Genomic DNA, 22,309 nt, shown 5'->3' on the forward strand with positions numbered 1-22,309 from the left:
CCTCCTCCTCTTCGTATGCCGAAGTAGAATTAATTAAGCTTTTATCCTCCGATGAATCCTCATCTGAACCATGTGTAGCCTGTGAAGATGAAGATTTACTTACTACCGGCTTATTAGGCTGTTTCTTTTGAGAGGCTACTGCTGGAAGTGACACACTACAAGTGGGAAGCTGTATGTAAGGGTTAATCGTGTAACCTATCCCCGGTACAGGAGTTGGATGAATTATCCATTCAGCTATACTGGATAAAGTCTGTGCAAACATAGCCCAAGGTGGATAAACCTGCACCTGAAACTGTCTTGTATTTTTTATTAACCCCTGATGAAAGCTAAAACAATTTGCTCACAAACCCTCCTGAACCAGATCCTGAGAGGATAACACAGCTTTGCAAGACAAATATGATATGAGTGTTGCTGTAAGTGTATCTTTTTCACCTTTGCCGCTCTTAGACATGACCAATAATCAACACTTTCACAGTGTACTACACAATTTGTGACTGTAATCACTTTAAGTTTTTAAAGTGACATACAATCTGACCCTACCCATGTACCAGAATTGAGGATCGGGATAAAACAAAACTGACAGAATATAGTAAAGTCAGCAATCACACTAGCAGTCAGTCATACTGTATGTTATACATTAGTATAAAACAATATGAGCACATCATCAACTACAACTACATTTCAAGTATGTAGGAGAACATATTACTGAATCATGTTTAAACAGATCTACCGTATTCAGACGCATTGCGAAAGAAACCACAGTATATGTATACAGACTCATATGCAATAGGCACTTATCGAACTATTCATACTCCAAAAGGTAGATAGAGACTTAGGGGGTCATTCCGAGTTCGCTCGCTAGCTGTTTTTTGCAGCCGTGCAAACGCTATGCCGCCTCACACTAGGAGTGTATTTTAGCTTAGCAGAAGTGCGAACGAAAGGATCGCAGAGCGGGTAAAAAAAAAAAATTTGTGCCGTTTCAGAGTAGTTTCAGACCTACCCAGCGCTTGCGATCACTTCAGACTGTTCAGTTCCTGTTCTGATGTCACGAACACGCCCTGCGTTCGGCCAGCTACACCTGCGTTTTTTCTGGCATGCCTACGTTTTTATGAACGCTACCTGAAAACGGTCAGTTGACACACACAAACGCCCACTTCCAGTCAATCACTCTGTGGTCAGCAGTGCGACTGAAAAGCTTCGCTAGACCTTGTGTTAAACTACAGCGGCCGTTGTGAAAGTATGTTGCACGTGCGCATTGCGCCGCATACGCATGCGCAGAACTGCCGTTTTTTTTGCATCATCGCTGCGCAGCGAACATTTTCAGCTAGCGATCAACTTGGAATGACACCCTTAGTGCTGTATTACCCGTACTCAGTAGACTGGGATACAGGGAGACACCTCGCTTCCAGGACCGATCAATATGTTAGCGAATGCTGAGTGGATCCAGACGCTACTAGTATACACTGTCATTCCATGAACCTATAGTGAACACAGACGCTCAGTGAACATAGACGCACCAGTCACACAGCCGCCTATGCTGCGACTGGGTCCCCTTCGTGTACAGCGTCTGAGATGGATGCGGTAAACAGTTCATGGTGGGAGACTCAGAGGAAACTGGTCATGAACCGGGGGGATGGGCGACCAGGAGAGCATCTGATTCCCCACTGCTAATATCAACCCTAGGGATCGCGCCCTCATACTATTCCTGGAGCCTATGATCCCTAAGGTCTAGTGCTGGTGCACCCGAGGTGGCAGCTGCGTCAGCGACTGTTTGGTAGTCTCCTCCCAAAACAGTGCGGCTGTGTCCGTATTCCCCTTCTAAGCGGAACATGCCTTACCTTCTCCCCATGCTCCGGCCACAGCCTGGTAACATCTGCTGGACCTGCTAGTATATCCGACTCAGAGGCCCGCCGAAACAGCACTGTACTCGTGGGTAAGCGTTGTCGCGACCCGGCGGAGAGTTGTTGGAGCAACTCTTTCTAAGGTACATATAAGATGCTGTTTAGAAAGATTGTTCAGAAAAAAATAGTAAGACTATAAAAATAAAATAAGAAAGCTTAGGGCTGCTTAAACCAGCAGCCCTCTGACCATGGTCCGTCTCCTGCCGCACCAAACAAAAAACTGATTTGTCTGAGCCAGAATGCGGGTATATATGGACGGGCCTGTTGCATGCTGGGAGGCTAGAAAGCTTTGACCGATTGGTGCAACTCCGCTGTCGCTTCATCATATCCCATTGTTATCCTGTGGTTAACCTGTGGACCCTGCCGGAGAAAACGTGCTTTACCAGCAATCCTATCAGATTCTGATGATGATGTACAGGTTGATGTGGATCATTAGTGGGGATTCCACCCCTACACAGGGTATTGAACCCCTCATATTGGCTATATGGGATGTGTTAAAGCTCCCCCTGGAGGATGCTGCTAATCAGCAGTCGTATTTTCTCCCAGAAGACAAACTGACAGTCACTTTTCCTGATTCCAAGGAATTGGATGATTTATTTAAATTAGCCTGGAAAAAGCCAGATAAAAAATATCAGGTGTTAAAAAGGTTTTTGAATACTTTGCCCCTGAAGGCAGGAAATTCTGGGAAAAATCTCCAGCAGTAGACGTCTCAGTCTCTCGCCTTTCTAAAAAGGCGGTGCTCTTTTACGGTAAAGGACCCGGGGGATAGGAAAATTGAGACCACTCTGAAATCTATCTACACTGCTGCAGGTGTAGCTCAAAGACCGGTCATTGCTGGTTGCTGGATGACACATGCCATTCATACATGGGCTACTCAAATTCAAGAGGGTCTTTTGGGTGATATGACCTTGGTTACTACTGTAACTTTCCTAAAACACATTCAGGACACGGCAAGAGTCGTCTGTGACTCCCTTAAAGAGATTGGCAATATTAATGCTAGGACCACTGCTATGGCTGTGTCTGCACGGAGAGCCTTATGGTTGCGTCAGTGGATTGCTGACTCCAAACGTCCAACGGTAAATGGTTCTTCGGAGGTGAATTGGATGCATGGATTTCCAAAGCTACTGCTGGGAAATCCACGTTTCTGCCTTCAGTGGCTCCGCCTGCTAGACGTACCTACCCAGGACCGTCTACTAAGTCCTTTAGGTCCTCCTGATTTCGATCTAGGGCCAGGTGTGCCTCCAACGCAGCTAGAGGCTCCAGTGGTAAGCCTTCGAAACCAGCCATTGCCGGCTCTCAGGAACAGAGCACCAGTTCAGCTTCCACAAAGACTTCGGCATGATAGTTCCTACCCACCCCGAGGAGATCTCATGGTGGGAGCTCGGTTACGTCACTACAGCTACATCTGGGACGGTTCCTGCCAAGATGCCTGGGTAAGGGACCTTATTTCTCAGGGTTACAAGCTGGAGTTCAACAGTACTCCTCCCCAACGATTTTTCAAATCACAGCTTGCCAGCTTTGGAAAATATGCGTGCTATGCTACTACTGCCCATCGACAAGTTGGTCCAGTCCTAGGTCATTGTTCCAGTACCCCTGCTACAGCAAGGACAAAGTTACTACTCCAGTCTGTTCGTAGTGCCAAAACCAGACGGGTCTGTGAGACCCATTTTGAATCTGAAGTCCTTAAATCCTTACCTGAAGGTTTTCAAATTCAAGATGGAATCTTTGAGAGTGGTGATCACAGGCCTGGAACAACAGGAATTCCTGGTGTCCCTTGATATCAACGACACCTACCTCCATATTCCAATTTGGCCTCCTCATCAGGCCTATCTGCAGTTCGCCCTCCTGAACGATCGCTACCAGTTTCAGGCATTGCCCTTTGGCCTGTCTACAGCTCCGAGGGTGTTCACGAAGGTGATGGTGGAATTTATGTTTCAGCTCAGAGTCCGGGGGGTCAACATTGTCCTTTACCTGGACGATCTCCTGATAAAAGCGAGTTCCAGGGAGCTTCTACTGCTCCATATAGATCGCCAACCAAGGTCTATACAACTTCTGTCTCACCACGGGTGGATCCTCAATCTACAGAAGTCCCAATGCGAACAGTCTCAACGGCTCCTGTTTCTGGGTATGATACTGGATACTGTAGCTCAGAGAGTGTTCCTCCCAGAGGACAAGGTGGGAACGCTTCAAGAGATGGTTCGCAACGTTCTCCGACCTGCTCGAGTTTCCATTCATCTTTGTATATAATTGTTGGGAAAAATGGTGGACTCGTACGAGGCGATACAGTTCGGAAGGTTCCATGCCAGACCCTTCCAATTGGACATCCTGAACAAGTGGACCGGTTCACATCTTCTGGATGATTCAGCTGTCACCCCAGGCCAGGATTTCACTCCTGTGGTGGCTACAATCTTCCAACCTGCTGGAAGGTCGACGCTTCAGGATTCAGGATTGGATCCTTCTCACGATGGATGCGAGCCTCAGAGGATGGGGAGCTGTCACCCAGGGGGCGCAGTTCCAGGGCAGGTGGTCTGCCCAAGAGGCCCTACTTCCGATCAACATACTGGGACCTTGGGCTGTATACAATGCTCTGATTCAAGCCTCCCCTCTACTCAGGGATCAGGCAATCCAGGATCAATCGGACAACGCCATGGCAGTGGCATACATCAATCGACAGGGAGGGACAAAAAGCAAGGCCTGCATGCGAGAAGTGTCAAAAATACTTCTCTGGGCGAAAAGAAATGCAAGAGCACTGTCCGCAATTTTCATTCCGGGAGTGGACAACTGGGAAGCGGACTTCCTGAGTCGCCAAGTTCTCCACCCGGTGGAGTGGGGATTACACGCTCAGGTGTTTCAACAGATCGTCGACAGGTGGGGATGCCCGCAGATCGACATGATTGCGTCTCGCCTCAACAAGCTTCGCTGCTACTGCTCGTGTACCAGAGACCCTCAGGTGAGTGCAGTGGATGCGCTGACGTTGTCTTGGCCTTACCGGCTGGTCTACCCATTTCCCCCGATTCCGTTGATCCCAAGGGTGCTCAAGTGGATCAGACATCATGAAGTACAAGCAATCTTGCACCGGATTGGCCCCGGAGAGCGTGGTATGCGGCTCTTCTGGATATGTCCATAGACGACCCTTGGCCTCTGCCGCTAAGAAAGGATCTTCTTCAGCAAGGACCATTCATCTACCCGGACTTACGGCGGCTTTGTTTGATGGCATGGAAGGTGAGCGGAACATCCTAGCTCACAAAGGGCTTTCCAAAAAAAGTAATTGCCACTATGGTGCAAGCCAGAAAACTTGTGACGTCAAAACACTATCATCATATCTGGCGGAGATATGTTTCTTGGTGCATGGAACGCACATATCCATTTGCAGAATTCAACTTGGGATGATTCCTTCGTTTCCTACAGACTGGACTGGATAAAGGCTTACTCCTTGGATCCATTGAAGAAGTTGGCTAACCTGCCTTAAGTTCAGACCTTCTTGCAAGGGGTGCTTCAAATACAACCTCCGTTTGTGCCGCCTACAGCACCTTGGGATTTGGATGTGGTGTTACGCTTTCTACAGTCCTCCTGGTTTGAACCTCTGATGACGGTAGAGGACAAGTACCTCATGTGGAAGATGGTGATGTTATTGGCCCTGGCTTCTGCTAGACACATCTCAGAATTGGTGGCCTTATCGTGTAAAAGTCCCTACTTGGTCTTTTACGAAGACAGAGCGGAGCTCCAGACTAGACGGCAGTTCCCGCCGAAGGTTGTCTCCGCATTCCACCTGAATCAACCTATTGTGGTTTCGTCCTGTTCTGGCGCTTCGGCTCCTCCGGAGTCTTTGGATATTGTGCGTGCTTTGAAGATCTATGTCAGGCGCACAGCTCGGGTCAGAAAGACAGATTTTTTGTTTGTGCTCTATGATGCGCAGAAAAAAGGTTGTCCTGCTTCAAAGCAGTCTCTTGCTCTTTGGACTAGGCTTACTATCCAACAGGCCTATGTGTCGACAGCCTTACTTGTTCCTAAGTCTCTGAAGGCCCACTCTACAAGTTCAGTGGGCTCTTCCTGGGCGGCTGCCCATGGAGTCTCAACCTTGCAAATATGCCGAGCGGCTACCTGGTCGGGGAAGAACACCTTTGTGAAATTCTACAAATTTGATACCCTGGCCAAAGAGGATACCCAGTTTGGGCAGGCGGTGCTTCAGTGGTCTCCGCACATTCCTGCCCATTCTGGAAGCTGTGGGGCGTCCCTATCGTACTAATCTGTCCCCAATATCCCTTATGCATGCTAGAGAAAATAGGATTTTAATACCTACCGGTAAATCCTTTTCTCGTAGTCCATAAGGGATATCGAGCACCCGCCTCTGCGGTGACTTTCTGCAGGTTCTTTGTTATGTGTTTCCTGTTTAGCTGTTGCTGTTTTCTGTTGCCAGCCGTTGCTGGCACGGTTATGTTATGGTGTGCTGGTGTATAAATCTCACCACACTTATTGTTGTTATGTTTCTTCTCTCAATTATGTCCTTTCTCCTTCGGGCACTGTTTTACCTATAACTGCCTGTGGGAGGAGCCAGCACACCCAGTTGAAGAAATTTAAAGTGCACTGGCTCCTTTGTACCCATCTATACCCCATTGTACTATCTGTCCCCAATCTGTCCCCAATATCCCTTATGGACTATGAGAAAAGGATTTCTAATATCCTATTTTTGGCCATGGAGCCAGGGTATTTTAAGGTGTCCCTGGATATCCAGGATGCTTACCTACATGTTCCTATAGCCCTGTCCCATCATCGCTATCTCAGGTTCGCTATCCTCCAACAGCATTTTCAGTTCCAAGCTCTACCATTCGGATTGGCCACAGCCCCCAGAGTATTTACCAAAATTATGGTGGTAATGGCAGCTTATCTCTGCCAGCAGGGGATAAGAATTTTTCCATACCTCGACGATCTTTTAATCCTGGCACAGTCTCAGGAATTGCTTCTGTGTCATCTGCAACAGACAATAGTGTCTGCAGAAGCACGGTTGGCTCATAAATTGGGCAAAATCATCTCTGGTTCCATCACAAAGGATGACTAACTTAGGGGCTGTATTGGATTCGAGCCTTCAGAATGTAACTTTACCTCTGAACAAAATATCCAAAGTTCAGTTAAGGATTCAGGAGCTGCTAAACAGGTCGAAAGGTATCCATTCATGCAGCAATGCGTGTGATGGGATTGATGGTGTCAACATTCGACATGGTAGAGTATGCTCAGTTCCATTCGAGGCCTCTGCAACATCTGATCCTTACCAAATGGAATGGTTTTCATCAGACAATAAAAACGCAGACTATGGTCTTTACTCTGGAAGTAAGGAGGTCATTAGCCTGGTGGCTACAGACATCCCATCTGGACAAAGGGAGACCCTTAATTTTGTACAAGTTGTCTGCTATATGCTCAAGTGTCCGTGCTGTGCTATGATATAGGGGTCCACTGCATTATTAATGTGATATAATCTCTGCATTGTGTGTGACTGAGGGGCAGATTTATTAAGCCTGGTGAAGTGATAAAGTGAAAGGTGATAAAGCACCAGCCAATCCGCTCCTAACTGTCATTTTTCAAACCCAGCTTTTGAGATGGCAGTTAGCTGAATGGCTGGTACTTTATCTCCATCAACTTTATCACTTCACCACGCTTAATAAATCTGCCCCTGAGTGCCTCTACCTGATGTCTGGTTTCACTTTCAAGTGTATATCATCAGATATCTCTCCCTATTATTCTATACTTTGGGCTTAGGTGCATTTGGGTTAGAATATAAGTAACACAGGTTTCTGCAGCGGGGTACACCGGGATTCCACAGGGAATACATAGGGGAGTAGAGTTGAATCTTGATCCGAGGCACAAACAGGCTAAAGCTTTGACTGTTCCCAGGATGCATTGCACTGCCTCCTCTATAAAACCACCTCCAGGCACTGGAGCTCAGTTTGTAAGTTGGTGCCTGCAGAGCAGGTCACTAACAGGTGGGGTTGCGCTAGGCAGCCCTGAAAAGAGCTTTTTAAGACTTCAAGAGCCGCAGCACTATTTATGTCACTCTGACATTCTGTGCTGCGGCTCCATCACCTCCCAAGCAGCGCTGCATACTCCCGCTGCCGGGTTCCCGGATACTTGCAGCGGAGGCGCACCAGTCATCAGGCACACCACCACTGACGCTCTTCAGGATCGCGTGGCTGCACATCAGGGAGGAGGTAAGTGGGTCCCCCAGCTGGGACCTGCCGGTTAATCGCGGTCCCAGGAGATGGACCGTGCCACTGCAGTTCGCCCTCCTGAACGATCGCTACCAGTTTCAGGCATTGCCCTTTGGCCTGTCTACAGCTCCGAGGGTGTTCACGAAGGTGATGGTGGAATTTATGTTTCAGCTCAGAGTCCGGGGGGTCAACATTGTCCTTTACCTGGACGATCTCCTGATAAAAGCGAGTTCCAGGGAGCTTCTACTGCTCCATATAGATTGCCAACCAAGGTCTATACAACTTCTCTCTCACCACGTGTGGATCCTCAATCTACAGAAGTCCCAACGCGAACAGTCTCAACGGCTCCTGTTTCTGGGTATGATACTGGATACTGTAGCTCAGAGAGTGTTCCTCCCAGAGGACAAGGTGGGAACGCTTCAAGAGATGGTTCGCAACGTTCTCCGACCCGCTCGAGTTTCCATTCATCTTTGTATATAATTGTTGGGAAAAATGGTGGCCTCGTACGAGGCGATACAGTTCGGAAGGTTCCATGCCAGACCCTTCCAATTGGACATCCTGAACAAGTGGACCGGTTCACATCTTCTGGATGATTCAGCTGTCACCCCAGGCCAGGATTTCACTCCTGTGGTGGCTACAATCTTCCAACCTGCTGGAAGGTCGACGCTTCAGGATTCAGGATTGGATCCTCCTCACGATGGATGCGAGCCTGAGAGGATGGGGAGCTGTCACCCAGGGGGCGCAGTTCCAGGGCAGGTGGTCTGCCCAAGAGGCCCTACTTCCGATCAACATACTGGGACCTTGGGCTGTATACAATGCTCTGATTCAAGCCTCCCCTCTACTCAGGGATCAGGCAATCCAGGATCAGTCGGACAATGCCATGGCAGTGGCATACATCAATCGACAGGGAGGGACAAAAAGCAAGGCCTGCATGCGAGAAGTGTCAAAAATACTTCTCTGGGCGAAAAGAAATGCAAGAGCACTGTCCGCAATTTTCATTCCGGGAGTGGACAACTGGGAAGCGGACTTCCTGAGTCGCCAAGTTCTCCACCCGGTGGAGTGGGGATTACACGCTCAGGTGTTTCAACAGATCGTCGACAGGTGGGGATGCCCGCAGATCGACATGATTGCGTCTCGCCTCAACAAGCTTCGCTGCTACTGCTCGTGTACCAGAGACCCTCAGGTGAGTGCAGTGGATGCGCTGACGTTGCCTTGGCCTTACCGGCTGGTCTACCCATTTCCCCCGATTCCGTTGATCCCAAGGGTGCTCAAGTGGATCAGACATCATGAAGTACAAGCAATCTTGCACCGGATTGGCCCCGGAGAGCGTGGTACGCGGCTCTTCTGGATATGTCCATAGACGACCCTTGGCCTCTGCCGCTAAGAAAGGATCTTCTTCAGCAAGGACCATTCATCTACCCGGACTTACGGCGGCTTTGTTTGATGGCATGGAAGGTGAGCGGAACATCCTAGCTCACAAAGGGCTTTCCAAAAAAAGTAATTGCCACTATGGTGCAAGCCAGAAAACTTGTGATGTCAAAACACTATCATCATATCTGGCGGAGATATGTTTCTTGGTGCATGGAACGCACATATCCATTTGCAGAATTCAACTTGGGATGATTCCTTCGTTTCCTACAGACTGGACTGGATAAAGGCTTACTCCTTGGATCCATTGAAGAAGTTGGCTAACCTGCCTTAAGTTCAGACCTTCTTGCAAGGGGTGCTTCAAATACAACCTCCGTTTGTGCCGCCTACAGCACCTTGGGATTTGGATGTGGTGTTACGCTTTCTACAGTCCTCCTGGTTTGAACCTCTGATGACGGTAGAGGACAAGTACCTCATGTGGAAGATGGTGATGTTATTGGCCCTGGCTTCTGCTAGACACATCTCAGAATTGGTGGCCTTATCGTGTAAAAGTCCCTACTTGGTCTTTTACGAAGACAGAGCGGAGCTCCAGACTAGACGGCAGTTCCCGCCGAAGGTTGTCTCCGCATTCCACCTGAATCAACCTATTGTGGTTTCGTCCTGTTCTGGCGCTTCGGCTCCTCCGGAGTCTTTGGATATTGTGCGTGCTTTGAAGATCTATGTCAGGCGCACAGCTCGGGTCAGAAAGACAGATTTTTTGTTTGTGCTCTATGATGCGCAGAAAAAAGGTTGTCCTGCTTCAAAGCAGTCTCTTGCTCTTTGGATTAGGCTTACTATCCAACAGGCCTATGTGTCGACAGCCCTACTTGTTCCTAAGTCTCTGAAGGCCCACTCTACAAGTTCAGTGGGCTCTTCCTGGGCGGCTGCCCATGGAGTCTCAACCTTGCAAATATGCCGAGCGGCTACCTGGTCGGGGAAGAACACCTTTGTGAAATTCTACAAATTTGATACCCTGGCCAAAGAGGATACCCAGTTTGGGCAGGCGGTGCTTCAGTGGTCTCCGCACATTCCTGCCCATTCTGGAAGCTGTGGGGCGTCCCTATCGTACTAATCTGTCCCCAATATCCCTTATGCATGCTAGAGAAAATAGGATTTTAATACCTACCGGTAAATCCTTTTCTCGTAGTCCATAAGGGATATCGAGCACCCGCCTCTGCGGTGACTTTCTGCAGGTTCTTTGTTATGTGTTTCCTGTTTAGCTGTTGCTGTTTTCTGTTGCCAGCCGTTGCTGGCCCGGTTATGTTATGGTGTGCTGGTGTATAAATCTCACCACACTTATTGTTGTTATGTTTCTTCTCTCAATTATGTCCTTTCTCCTTCGGGCACTGTTTTACCTATAACTGCCTGTGGGAGGAGCCAGCACACCCAGTTGAAGAAATTTAAAGTGCACTGGCTCCTTTGTACCTATCTATACCCCATTGTACTATCTGTCCCCAATCTGTCCCCAATATCCCTTATGGACTATGAGAAAAGGATTTCTAATATCCTATTTTTGGCCATGGAGCCAGGGTATTTTAAGGTGTCCCTGGATATCCAGGATGCTTACCTACATGTTCCTATAGCCCTGTCCCATCATCGCTATCTCAGGTTCGCTATCCTCCAACAGCATTTTCAGTTCCAAGCTCTACCATTCGGATTGGCCACAGCCCCCAGAGTATTTACCAAAATTATGGTGGTAATGGCAGCTTATCTCTGCCAGCAGGGGATAAGAATTTTTCCATACCTCGACGATCTTTTAATCCTGGCACAGTCTCAGGAATTGCTTCTGTGTCATCTGCAACAGACAATAGTGTCTGCAGAAGCACGGTTGGCTCATAAATTGGGCAAAATCATCTCTGGTTCCATCACAAAGGATGACTAACTTAGGGGCTGTATTGGATTCGAGCCTTCAGAATGTAACTTTACCTCTGAACAAAATATCCAAAGTTCAGTTAAGGATTCAGGAGCTGCTAAACAGGTCGAAAGGTATCCATTCATGCAGCAATGCGTGTGATGGGATTGATGGTGTCAACATTCGACATGGTAGAGTATGCTCAGTTCCATTCGAGGCCTCTGCAACATCTGATCCTTACCAAATGGAATGGTTTTCATCAGACAATAAAAACGCAGACTATGGTCTTTACTCTGGAAGTAAGGAGGTCATTAGCCTGGTGGCTACAGACATCCCATCTGGACAAAGGGAGACCCTTAATTTTGTACAAGTTGTCTGCTATATGCTCAAGTGTCCGTGCTGTGCTATGATATAGGGGTCCACTGCATTATTAATGTGATATAATCTCTGCATTGTGTGTGACTGAGGGGCAGATTTATTAAGCCTGGTGAAGTGATAAAGTGAAAGGTGATAAAGCACCAGCCAATCCGCTCCTAACTGTCATTTTTCAAACCCAGCTTTTGAGATGGCAGTTAGCTGAATGGCTGGTACTTTATCTCCATCAACTTTATCACTTCACCACGCTTAATAAATCTGCCCCTGAGTGCCTCTACCTGATGTCTGGTTTCACTTTCAAGTGTATATCATCAGATATCTCTCCCTATTATTCTATACTTTGGGCTTAGGTGCATTTGGGTTAGAATATAAGTAACACAGGTTTCTGCAGCGGGGTACACCGGGATTCCACAGGGAATACATAGGGGAGTAGAGTTGAATCTTGATCCGAGGCACAAACAGGCTAAAGCTTTGACTGTTCCCAGGATGCATTGCACTGCCTCCTCTATAAAACCACCTCCAGGCACTGGAGCTCAGTTTGTAAGTTGGTGCCTGCAGAGCAGGTCACTAACAGGTGGGGTTGCGCTAGGCAGCCCTGAAAAGAGCTTTTTAAGACTTCAAGAGCCGCAGCACTATTTATGTCACTCTGACATTCTGTGCTGCGGCTCCATCACCTCCCAAGCAGCGCTGCATACTCCCGCTGCCGGGTTCCCGGATACTTGCAGCGGAGGCGCACCAGTCATCAGGCACACCACCACTGACGCTCTTCAGGATCGCGTGGCTGCACATCAGGGAGGAGGTAAGTGGGTCCCCCAGCTGGGACCTGCCGGTTAATCGCGGTCCCAGGAGATGGACTGTGCCGCTGGCATGGACACTGTTCTGCACAGGGACCCCACTATATCCACCAGGGCAAGGGAGCACAGGTCGGATTTAATAAAATCTGTTTGATATAGGCTCCACAGTACCTGGTGGTGATTTCCAGCATAGGGGATAAGGCGCTGACCTGTAGCCCCTCCCCCAGCTGCGGGCGTCTTCTACTGCTGGTGTTCCTGCCCTGGAGCTGCATTTCACTCTCCCTCACTCCCTGACAGAGATTTTGGTGCCATCTTCACTACTAGCTGGGCTGATCTCCAGGACTGCAGGGCTCTGTCTCCTCTGCTATCTGAATATTATTTAGTACCAGTATTCTGTGATATAAATCCAGTATCTACTGTGCATTGTTATATCTATACTCATACATATTTCTATGCAAATTTACTAGTCCAGTGCAGTTTTATTGTTTATATGTAATAACTTTTGCATTGTACATGTGTCTGAGTGTGCCTGTAGCTGTTGTGTGGGATTCCATACTTCTGTATCACATATTGCTATCACTACATTCTTTACCCTGAGGGGCTAGGTGCGTCAGGGTCCCTTATATTTATATATATATATATATATTTATATTTCTCTGACGTCCTAAGTGGATGCTGGGACTCCGTAAGGACCATGGGGAATAGCGGCTCCGCAGGAGACTGGGCACAACTAAAGAAAGCTTTAGGACTACCTGGTGTGCACTGGCTCCTCCCACTATGACCCTCCTCCAGACCTCAGTTAGAATCTTGTGCCCGGCTGAGCTGGATGCACACTAGGGGCTCTCCTGAGCTCCTAGAAAGAAAGTATATTTTAGGTTTTTTATTTTACAGTGAGATCTGCTGGCAACAGACTCACTGCAGCGAGGGACTAAGGGGAGAAGAAGCGAACCTACCTAACTGGTGGTAGCTTGGGCTTCTTAGGCTACTGGACACTATTAGCTCCAGAGGGATCGACCACCGGACCCGACCTCGATGTTCGGTCCCGGAGCCGCGCCACCGGCCCCCTTACAGAGCCAGAAGCAAGAAGTGTTCCGGAAAATCGGCGGCAGAAGACTTCTGTCTTGAACAAGGTAGCGCACAGCATTGCAGCTGTGCGCCATTGCTCCTCATGCACACCTCACACTCCGGTCACTGATGGGTGCAGGGCGCTGGGGGGGGGGGGCGCCCTGAGGGCAATATAATACACCTTGGCTGGCAAATCATCACAATATATAGTCCCAGGGCTATATATGTGATATATTACCCCTGCCAGAATCCATGAAAAAAGCGGGAGAAAAGTCCGCAGAAAAAGGGGCGGGGCTATCTCCCTCAGCACACTGGCGCCATTTTTTCTTCACAGTGCAGCTGGAAGACAGCTCCCCAGGCTCTCCCCTGTAGTTTTCAGGCTCAAAGGGTTAAAAAGAGAGGGGGGGCACTAAATTTAGGCGCAATATGTGTATGCAAGCAGCTATTGGGGGAAAAAATCACTCAATTATAGTGTTAATCCCTGCATTATATAGCGCTCTGGTGTGTGCTGGCATACTCTCTGTCTCCCCAAAGGACTTTGTGGGGTCCTGTCCTCAGTCAGAGCATTCCCTGTGTGTGTGCGGTGTGTCGGTACGGCTGTGTCGACATGTTGGATGTGGAAGGTTACGTGGAGGCGGAGCAGAGGCCGATAAATGGGATGTCGCCCACTGTGGGGCCGACACCAGAGTGGATGGATAGGTGGAAGGTATTAACCGACAATGTCAACTCCTTACATAAAAGGCTGGATGACGTAACAGCTGTGGGACAGCCGGCTTCTCAGCCCGCGCCTGCCCAGGCGTCTCAAAGGCCATCAGGGGCTCAAAAAACGCCCGTTACCTCAGATGGCAGACACAGATGTCGGCACGGAGTCTGACTCCAGTGTCGACGAGGTTGAGACATATACACAATCCACTAGGAACATCCGTTGCATGATCTCGGCAATGAAAAATGTGTTACACATTTCTGACATGAACCCAAGTACCACATAAAAGGGGTTTTATGTTTGGGGAGAAAAAGCAGCCAGTGTTTTGTTCCCCCATCAGATGAGTGAATGAAGTGTGTAAAGAGCGTGGGTTCCCCCGATAAGAAAATGGTAATCTCTAAAAAGTTACTGCTGGCGTACCCTTTCCCGCCAGAGGATAGGTCACGTTGGGAGATATCCCCTAGGGTGGATAAGGCGCTCACACGTTTGTCAAAAAAGGTGGCACTGCCGTCTTGGGATACGGCCACTTTGAAGGAGCCTGCTGATAAAAAGCAGGAGACTATCCTGAAGTCTGTATATACACACTCAGGTACTATACTGAGACCTGCATTTGCCTCAGCATAAATAGTGCTGCTGCAGCGTGGTCTGATACCCTGTCAGATAATATTAATACCCTAGACAGGGATAAGATTTTGCTAACATAGAGCATATTAAAGACGTCGTCTTATATATGAAGGATGCACAGAGGGATATTTGCCGGCTGGCATCCAGAATTAATGCAATGTCCATTCTGCCAGGAGGGTATTCGAGACCCGGCAGTGGACAGGTGATGCTGCCTTTAAAAGGCACATGGAGATTCTGCCTTATAAGGGTGAGGAATTGTTTGGGGATGGTCTCTGGGACCTCGTATCCACAGCAACAGCTGGGAAAATTTTTTTTTTTACCTCAGGTTTCCTCACAGCCTAAGAAAGCACCGTATTTTCAGGTACAGTCCTTTCGGCTTCAGAAAAGCAAGCGGGTCAAAGGTGCTTCCTTTCTGCACAGAGACAAGGGAAGAAGGAAAAAGCTGCACCAGACAGCCAGTTCCCAGGATCAAAAATCTTCCCCTGCTTCCTCTGAGTCCACCGCATGACGCTGGGGCTGCACAGGTGGAGACAGGTGCGGTGGGGGCGCGTCTCGGGAACTTCAGGGACCAGTGGGCTTGCCCACAGGTGGATCCCTAGGTTCTGCAAGTAGTATCACAGGGATACAGGCTGGAGTTCGAGGCGACTCCCCCTCGCCGTTACCTCACATCAGCCTTGCCTGCTGCCCTCGGAGAAAGGGAGGTAGTACTGGCGGCAATTCACAAGCTGTACTTCCAGCAGGTGAAATCAAGGTACCCCTCCTTCAACAAGGCCGGGGTTACTATTCCAAAATGTTGTGGTACCGAAACCAGACGGTTCGGTGAGACCCATTCTAAAATTGAAATCCTTGAACATTTATATCCAAAGGTTCAAGTTCAAAATGGAATCGCTCAGGGCGATTATTGCAAGCCTGGAGAATTTCATGGTATCACTGGACATCAAGGATGCTTACCTGCATGTCCCTATTTACCCTCTTCACCAGGAGTACCTCAAAATTGTGGTACAGGATGGTCATTACCAATTCCAGACGTTGCCGTTGGTCTGTCCCCGGCACCGAGGGTATTTACCAAGGTAATGGCCGAAATAATTATCCCGTGCTTGGACGATCTCCTTATAAAGGCGAGGTCCAGGGAGCAGTTGTTCGTCGGAGTAGCACTATCTCGGGAAGTGCTACAACAGCACGGCTGGATTCTGAATATTCCAAAGTCGCAGCTGGTTCCTACGACGCGTCTACTGTTCCTGGGTATGGTTCTGGACACAGAACAGGATAAAAAGGGTTTCTCCCGGAGGAGAAGTCCTAGGAGTTGTCGTCTCTAGACAGAGACCTCCTAATACAAATACAGGTGTCGGTGCATCAATGCGCACGCGAGCCCTGGGAAAGATGGTAGCTTCTTACGAAGAAATTCCATTCGCCAGGTCCCATGCAAGGATCTTCCAGTGGGATCTGTTGGACAAGTGGTCCGGGTCGCATCTTCAGATGCATCGGCGGATAACCCTGTCTCCAAGGGCCAGGGTGTCGCTGTTGTGGTGGCTGCAGAGTGCTCATCTTCTAGGGGGCCGCAGATTCGGCATACAGGACTGGGTCCTGGTGACCACAGATGTCAGCCTTCGAGGCTGGGGGGCAGTCACACAGGGAAGAAACTTCCAAGGACTATGGAAAAGTCAGGAGACTTCCCTACACATAAATATTCTGGAACTAAGGGCCATTTACAATGCCCTAAGTCAGGCTAGACCCCTGCTTCAACACCGGCCGGTGCTGATCTAGTCAGACAACATCACGGCGGTCGCTCATGTAAACCGACAGGGCGGCACAAGAAGCAGGATGGCGATAGCAGAAGCCACAAGGATTCTCCGATGGGCGGAAAATCATGTGTTAGCACTGTCAGCAGTGTTCATTCCCGGAGTGGACAACTGGGAAGCAGACTTTCTCAGCAGACACGACCTCCACCCGGGAGAGTGGGGACTTCATCCAGAAGTCTTCCAAATGATTGTACACCGTTGGGAAAGGCCACAGGTGGACATGATGGCGTCCCGCCTCAACAAAAAGCTACAAAGATATTGCGCCAGGTCAAGGGACCCTCAGGCGATAGCTGTGGACGCTCTGGTAACACCGTGGGTGTACCAGTCGGTGTATGTGTTCCCTTCTCTGCCTCTCTTACCCAGGGTAATGAGAATAATAAGAAGGAGAGGAGTAAGAACTATACTCATTGTTCTGGATTGGCCAAGAAGAGCTTGGTACCCAGAACTCCAAGAAATGATCTCAGGGGACCCATGGCCTCTGCCGCTCAGACAGGACCTGCTGTAGCAGGGGGCCTGTCTGTTCCAAGACGTACCGCGGCTGCGTTTGACGGCATGGCGGTTGAACGCCGGATCCTGAAGGAAAGGGCATTCCGGAGGAAGTTATCCCTACGCTAATTAAAGCTAGGAAAGAAGTGAACGCAAACCATTATCACCGCATATGGCGGAAATATGTTGCGTGGTGTGAGGCCAGGAAGGCCCCAAAGGAGGAATTTCAGCTAGGTCGATTTCTGCACCTCCTACAGTCAGGGTGACTATGGGCCTAAAATTGGGTTCCATTAAGGTCCAGATTTCGGCTCTATCGATTTTCTTCTAAAATAGAACTGGCTTCACTGCCTGAAGTTCAGACTTTTGTTAAGGGAGTGCTGCATAGTCAGCCCCCGTTTGTGCCTCCAGTGGCCCCGTGGGATCTCAACGTGGTGTTGGATTTCCTGAAGTCGCATTGGGTTGAGCCACTTAAATCCGTGGAGCTACGATACCTCACGTGGAAAGTGGTCATGCTGTTGGCCTTGGCGTCGGCCAGGCGTGTATCAGAATTGGCGGCTTTGTCATGCAAAAGCCCTTATCTGTTTTTTATATGGATAAGGCGGAATTGAGGACTCGTTCCCAATTCCTTCCTAAGGTGGTATCAGTTTTTCATGTGAACCAACCTATTGTGGTGCCTGCGGCTACTTGGGACTTGGAGGATTCCAAGTTACTGGACGTAGTCAGGGCCCTGAAAAGTATATGTTTCCAGGACGGCTGGAGTCAGGAAAACTGACTCGCTATTTATCCTGTATGCACCCAACAAGCTGGGTGCTCCTGCTTCTAAGCAGACTATTGCTCGCTGGATCTGTAGCACGATTCAACTTGCACATTCTGCGGCTGGACTGCCGCACCCTAAATCTGTACAAGCCCATTCCACGAGGAAAGTGGGCTCTTCTTGGGCGGCTGCCCGAGGGGTCTCGGCTTTACAAATTTGCCGAGCTGTTACTTGGTCGGGTTCAAACATTTTTGCAAGAGTCTACAAGTTTGATACCCTGGCTGAGGAGGACCTAGAGTTTGCTCATTCGGTGCTGCAGAGTCATCCGCACTCTCCCGCCCGTTTGGGAGCTTTGGTATAATCCCCATGGTCCTTACGGAGTCCCAGCATCCACTTAGGACGTCAGAGAAAATAAGATTTTACTCACCGGTAAATCTATTTCTCGTAGTCCGTAGTGGATGCTGGGCGCCCACCCCAAGTGCGGATTGTCTGCAATACTTGTTTATAGTTATTGCCTAACTAAAGGGTTATTGTTGAGCCATCTGTTGAGAGGCTCAGTTATATTTCATACTGTTAACTGGGTATAGTATCACGAGTTATACGGTGTGATTGGTGTGGCTGGTATGAGTCTTACCCGGGATTCAAAATCCTTCCTTATTGTGTCAGCTCTTCTGGGCACAGTATCCTAACTGAGGTCTGGAGGAGGGTCATAGTGGGAGGAGCCAGTGCACACCAGGTAGTCCTAAAGCTTTCTTTAGTTGTGCCCAGTCTCCTGCGGAGCCGCTATTCCCCATGGTCCTTACGGAGTCCCAGCATCCACTACGGACTACGAGAAATAGATTTACCGGTGAGTAAAATCTTATTATTTATTTATATATATATATATATATATATATATAGAATTCCAAAAAAGACAGCGGCACTCGAGGGTTTGAAAAAGGAAAAATGTATTCAAAAGCGTTTACATGAAGCCGACGTTTCGGGGCTCACATGCCCCTTTGTCAAGGTGTGTTACACACCTTGACAAAGGGGCCGAAACGTCGGCTTCATGTAAACGCTTTTGAATACATTTTTCCTTTTTCAAACCCTCGAGTGCCGCTGTCTTTTTTGGAATTCTGCATCATCACTTCAGAAGGCACCGAGGTTAGAGATACAAGCCAGGAGAGTGCCAGTCCATTTGGGAATATATATATATATATATATATATATATATATATATATATATATATATAATGTTACACAGAATCTACAATTTGGTATTTTTACTGTGTGTTTCAGTCACCTCATACCGCTTAAATCCTCTGTTTTGTGTCCTGTGTTTACTGTCACATAACATAGGTTGTTGTTTTTTTTGCAGGTATTGTATTTGTCTGGCTATATTGTACTGTTATGCCCTAAGGCTACATTCCTTATAATGTCTGCCACACAGGGTGGGAAATCCGCAGACGCTTCAGCATCCTGTAGTACTGGCGCCACGGATTTACATAAGGGGGAAGTTTTAGCTGCTGGCTCAGGCGCTGAGTACCATACACCCAGTCAACCTGCAGCACATGTGGCCAATCAGGACCCACCTTGGGCAGCGTTCTCAAGTATGCTGAGTACATTTGTGACATGTATTACGCCCCCTGTGGGACCCCCAGTGCCATTGCAGCCACATATTGTCCCTGTAGTTAATCCGCCCTGGGCGGATACTCTGTCTACCCAATTACAACAATTGAATCAGTCCTTGGTTAGACAAAAGTCTACCCCACACCCCTCTGGGGCCAAGAGGTCATCTAAACGGGCCATTTCTTCCTCACAATCCACTAATATTTCGGAAATTTCTTCCGATGATGATGGGAAATACACTGATACAGTTGCTTCTGATGAGGAATCTACAACCCAGGTTGATGTTCCTGACTTAGTGGAGGCTATTAAGCTAATTCTTCAAATAGATGATGACATTGAGCCTACTACTGTGTCTAAGAAACCTGATAAGTTCAAACGTCAAAAGGTTGCTAAAGTGGTCTTACCACATTCTGAACATTTAATTGACATACGTCGGGAATCCTGGTCGTCTTTAGGGAAAAAATAATCTCTGTCTAAAAAGATGCTAGCTCATTATCCTATCCCTGCGGAGTTGAGTAACAAGTGGGAAACTCCACCGCCGGTGGACTCTCATGTCGCCAGTCTTGTGGTGTCATCTACTCTGCCTGTCACCACTGTCACCTCACTGAAGGAACCGATGGATAAGCGTGTGGAGGGATGCCTGAAGTCTATTTACTTTCTTACTCGTGCGGTACATAGACCTACTATGGCAACCTCCTGGGCTGCAAAAGGACTTGAAGCATGGGTTCAGGCAATTGAGGATGATCTGCCTCAGGATTTTTCTGACACTGCCAGACAATATCTGTCTTATATTACCACAGCCTCCCACTATATTCAGGAGGCGGCCTCTGATGCAGGTGTAATGGAGGCCAAGGCATCTACTACGTCTATTCTGGCTCATCAAATTATGTGGTTGAGGTCCTGGAATGTGAATCTGGACTCCAAAAAGACCTTGGAGGTGCTCCCTTTTAAAGGGAGACATCCTATTTTCGGAGGATCTGAACAAGAGTGTAACTGACTTGACTACTGCCAAGACTGTGTGTCTCCAAATACTAATCCTTCTGCTCCGAAGGTTAAGAGTACCACCTTTTGTTTCTTTTGACCTCCAGGGAAAGAAAAGGGTCAGGCGTATCCGCAACAGGCTCGTGCTTCCAAAACCACTAAACCTAAATCTAAACAATCCTGGGCCGCCCATCAGCTTGCTTCCAAACAAGACAAGCCTGCCGCATGACGGGGCGGGCCTCCCCCTGGGGGACCCCAAGGTGGAATGCCGACTTCTGCAGTTCACCCAGGCGTGGTTAAAGACCACTTCGTACGCAATCCCTTTCAAGAGACATCCCCCTCACTAGTTTTGCACAACAGTTATCCCTGCAGATCCGTTAAAAATGCAAGCTCTACACTTGGTTGTGCAATCCCTCCTGGTTACAGGAGTGGTAGTGCCGGTACCTCTTTCTCAGAGAGGCAGGGGATATACCCTGTTTCTAGTTCCAAAGTCAAACGGGTCCTTCCGGCCTATACTGAACCTCAAATCATTGAACAAGTTTGTGAGAGTAACCAAATTCCGTATGGAAACTCTGCGCTCTATATTGCTGGACATGGAACCCAAAGACTATATGGTATCCCTGGACATAAAGGATGCTTACCTGCACATACCTATTGCCATGTCGCATCAGCAATATCTGCAGTTTGCTATTGGCAACCAACATTATCAATTCCAGGCACTGCCTTTTGAATTGGCCACGGCCCCTCAAATCTTCACCAAGGTCATGGCCGTGATGACGGCTCTTCTCCACCATCAGGGAATCAGGATCCTGCCGTATCTGGATGACTTTCTGATCCTGGCGAACTCCGAAGAGGTTCTCCTCAGTCATCTGGAACTGACGGTCCAATTCCTACAAACCCACGGGTGGCTCATCAACTGGAAAAAGTCCTCGCTGGTCCCTGTTTGGAGCATGGTGCACCTGTGGGCACTACCGGACACACACAGTCAACTATTGTTTTTGGCTCCAGAGAAAGTCCTGAAACTTCAAGACAGGATCAGATATTTCCTCTCTCGCTCAAGAGTGTCAATACACTCGGCGATGCAAGTACTAGGCCTCATGGTGTCTGCTTTCAACATAGTAGAGTACGCTCAATTTCCTGCAGAGGTTAATTTCCTGCAGAGGTTAATCCTTTCCAAGTGGGACGGCCTGCCTCATCGGATCAGGTCTCAAATGATCTGCTTGACTTCGGAGGTTCGTCTGTCACTGAGCTGGTGGCTACAGGACCAACAGTTGAACAGGGGCCGTCCCTTCTGGATCTCCAACTGGATCCTCCTGACAATGGATGCCAGTCTGAGGGGTTGGGGCGCGGTGTTGGAGCAACACTCTCTCCAGGGTCGGTGGACCAGGGAGGAGTCTCTCCTCCCGATAAACATTCTGGAATTGCGGGCGGTGTTCAATGCATTGACACTGGCCCTGTCTCTAGTACAGAACAGGCCTGTTCAAGTACAATCAGACAACGCCACCATGGTGGCGTACATAAATCATCAAGGCGGCACTCAAAGCCACATGGCAATGCTGGAAGTATCAAAAATCCTCAGTTGGGCGGAACGCCATCTGCCAGCAATATCGGCAGTGTTCATCCCCGGAGTCCTCAACTAGGAAGAAGATTTCCTCAGTCGTCAGGACGTTCACGCCGGAGAGTGGAATCTTCATCCGTAAGTCTTTCAACTCCTAGTGGACAAGTGGGGCCTACCAGATGTAGGCCTGATGGTGTCTTGA

The sequence above is a fragment of the Pseudophryne corroboree genome, chromosome 1 (genome assembly GCF_028390025.1).
Source record: "Pseudophryne corroboree isolate aPseCor3 chromosome 1, aPseCor3.hap2, whole genome shotgun sequence".
Classification (NCBI taxonomy): domain Eukaryota; kingdom Metazoa; phylum Chordata; class Amphibia; order Anura; family Myobatrachidae; genus Pseudophryne; species Pseudophryne corroboree.